At 38.5% G+C, this 3,724-nt stretch overlaps 1 pseudogene; it reads right to left on the bottom strand.

Moving 5' to 3' along the window:
• Window positions 1–578: 578 nt before the first annotated feature.
• LOC147437739 (uncharacterized) lies at window positions 579–2,711 on the bottom strand (annotated as a pseudogene).
• Between the last annotated feature and the right edge of the window lie 1,013 nt (window positions 2,712–3,724).

Genomic DNA, 3,724 nt, shown 5'->3' with positions numbered 1-3,724 from the left:
TACTATCAGTGGGATTTTTATACACCTGACAAGATGGGAGTACATGAAGACTGTGTTTCTACCCAAAAGCTTGTAACAATAATCGTTGACCTGCTTATAATAAAGGCCTTTCAAAATGTGCGACCCTGCTTCAAACACACTGCCCCAACTGTCGACGTCGTGTGCTTTGAGATTCTCCAATGTGCTTGTGCACTTGATCAAGTAAAATTCGACACCTTCTTCGTTCCCCTCCTCGCAATTGACAGCCAAGTTGTCACCTACCTAAATCTCATCACTCAATGCTTCATAGTGCCCTTCATAGATAGGCTCCTCAGATTTGTCATCACTATTTCCACCATCCCTTTGAGTGATTTTGTGGAAACTCTAGCTAGACACGTGTGTTTTGTTGCTGCAATTCTTCCACTGGTTGTGCATGCATGCACTACAAGAGCAAGATAGTTGCCTGTGTGCGATGGAGGAGCCATCTTGTTTTGAGTAGCCCCGAACAGAATGTATGGAGTGTGCATTAGGGATAGCTTCACAATCCCATCTGTTCTCCCGGGACACTTCTCCAAGCTTGACCTCCCAAAACACACACTCTACCTGCCTATGCTTGGGTAGTGAGCAATGGACCCATGGGACAAATGCTGGTGAAGAAATTGCACAACATCAGTTGCACATTTGAGCGTAACTCCATTGCTCTTGAACTGCTCGTGTGTAAGTGCCCATTTCACAACTGCTCCTGCCCCATCATGTTCTCCTTTCCCATGGCCACTTCCAAAGAAGTTCCACACCATCACTTTCCCTGTCAAAGCAGCATATCTACCAACAAAATAGAAAGGCCTTTTTTCCTTGAACTGCAATGCTACCCCATCTGACCCAATAGCTATCTAACAGCATTAACTATCTATAAAATAGCTATCAAATAGTAAACACTAGCTATGAAATAGCTATTATAGTTATCAAAGAGTTGTTCTAGTAGCTATCATGTAGCAATCACTAGCTATGGAATAGCTTTGGCTATGAAATAGCAGCAAATGCTAGCTATGAGATATCTATCAAATAGCTATCAATAGCTATGAAACAAGAAGCACTAGCTATGAACATCTATCAATAGCTATAAAACAGCAATCACTAGCTATGAAATAGCTTTAACTAAATAAAATAATTGATTATTAGCTATTGATAGCGATCACTAGCTATAAAATGGCAATCATCGGCTATGAAATATCTATTACTTAGCTATATAATACCAATAGATGGCTATAAAATAGCAATTGCTAGCTATGAATAGCTATCAAAGAGCTACCAATAGCTATCAATTAGCAATTACTACATATAAAATATCTTTCAAATAGCAAACACTAGCTATGAAATAGCAATCACTAGCCATGAATAGCTATCAAATAGCTTTGACTAGCTATGAAATACCTCATCCTAAAGAAACTACTTGATTATTAGCTATCAATAGTCATCACTAGCCATAGAATGTCATTGACTAGCTATAAAATATCTTGATTACCTATTAAAAAGCAAATTTTGGCTATGAAATAGCAATCACAAGCCATGAACAGCTATCAATTGCTATCAAAGAGATCTCAAGAGATATTTTATAGAAATCACTAGCTATAAAATAGTTTCACCTAAGGCAAATACCTTATCAATCAATAGCTATTACACAACTGCTAATAACAGAACAGTTATTAGTATCTATCACTATCAACAAGTAGGTAATTACAAAAATAGCCATTATTGGCTTATATCAATATCAATACCAATCACATAGCCTGGCAGAAGTTATGTAGCAACACATAGCTACCGGTCAAACTTTGACGGCTATCAACTGGCCAATATAGTGAACCCAACTACGACATATATTTGACTAGTTATAAGATGGTACAACATAGCTAGTGGGTGGCTATGAAATAAACTGCATTTGATAGCTATTAGTGTGGCAAGAGTTATCTATAAAACACAGATAGCTATCAGCCAAAATTTGACAGCTATTAACTAGCCATTGCCAAAGAATAACTATAACAAACAGCCATGAAACACATAATTGGCAGCAAAATAGATAGATAATGGTCAATAATTGGCACTTAAACCCTAGCAATAGTTATGTAAGTAATTCAAATAGTTGTGCAATCAAAAGCTTCTACCCGGCAGGAGTATCTAACAAATACAAAAAGCCAGTGCATGGCATACACTTTCTTCCATACCTGTGATACTTCCAATAAATGGATGGGATGTTTGATATACTCCTTCCGACCAATTCTCTTTCGACATATGTCTTTTTTGTTGGGGGATATACGAGTCTCAAGCATCCAAAAGTTGACTATTAGCTCCTTTACCTCTTCAGGTATGCGACTTTTTTGAAGACTCCGATGACATGTGGCAAAGGACAAAGTGGTCTTCTCAGTTTGTTGGAGTAGCCGATTCTTGGCTCCATACAAGTTCCTTCTATGAATAGAAAGTAGCTTGGAGACAAAATTAACATTAAGGCCTTATGCCTCCTCTGGGTTTTTTGAGTTCAGAAGCATCATCATGGTAGACCTCTTGAGGAACATCTCATCTTCAGTTTGTGGCCTCTTCAAGTCTTGAAGTGTGTTTCAAATATTTCCTATCAGTGTATCTGCAAAACAAGGTGTTTATGCTTTGTCGTTCTGGATATCTTTCAGTGAAGGGTGCTGAATCATCCGATTGAAGATGTCTTTCTTGGTGTCCATGTCCATTCCACTTGTGCTTTGAAGTACATATCGTGCAATCCCTTTCGCTATCTTTGCTCTTTTTTCATTCTCGACGATTTTTGCACAGCCCTATGCCTTTGTTAATTAAGTCTTCTATTCCTTTGACTGCTTCATTCCCTTCTCTTTCAACAACCAAACCTACATGTGCTCTTCTCTTAAATTGGGCTCTTTGTTCTCTCTTGCGGAAAGCTTCATATTCCCTGATCACCATTGCCTACATCAAGTCCTGGAATGAACCAACCATTAAAAACATAACACAGTGACTTATTTACAATCATCCGCTAAGCTACAAGGAGCTTTAGATAGTGCAGTCATAATCAAAAAGAGAATTTAGGGAAACAGCCCACCAAGGCATCTTCAGATTCACGGAAAAAAGTGCTTCAAAAGCAAGTTGGAACCCAAAAAATGTTCGGATGAAATAATGAGCTATCATAAAACATAAACAGTGGGTATTACAAGGATCAAATCGTCATGGGGAATGCATGGAATGGGAACCCTGAACATAGAAACTGACATCTAAAGGATTCTCACTTCTACAGCTATTTGTGTCATTTCATTGTCTTGATGTCATGAATGTTGCTCTAGACCACCATGTGGTGTTCTATGCTTATTATCTACATTGAGTGCCTCCTTCCCAACAATATAATACAATGTAGCAACCGTAGATAAATTAAAGACAATCATAATATCCTTGGACATCTAGATAATAACCACAATCGTGTCACTAACCATATGTACATACTGTTACCATATACATGTGGTAGTGATGTGTGTGAACACACTAGGACCACCGGGGCATTTTTTCCCTCTTTAGGAGGTTTCTTCCCCCGAGCATTGTATATACGCCCATCACTCTAGGGCTATCTATCTTTCCATTGAACACTAAGTAATACACTCTCTATTGTGTGCCTTGAGCTTCCTTCATCTTCTCCAAGATGTGTGCATTTCTCTGCAACCCTAATTCCAACAATTGGTATCAGAGCAAGTTGCATCCTCGC

The sequence above is a fragment of the Adiantum capillus-veneris genome, chromosome 17 (genome assembly GCF_014529385.1).
Source record: "Adiantum capillus-veneris isolate H3 chromosome 17, ASM1452938v2, whole genome shotgun sequence".
Lineage (NCBI taxonomy): Eukaryota > Viridiplantae > Streptophyta > Polypodiopsida > Polypodiales > Pteridaceae > Adiantum > Adiantum capillus-veneris.
Note: the sequence above shows the minus strand (reverse complement) of the source record. Positions and strands in the feature narration are given on the sequence as shown.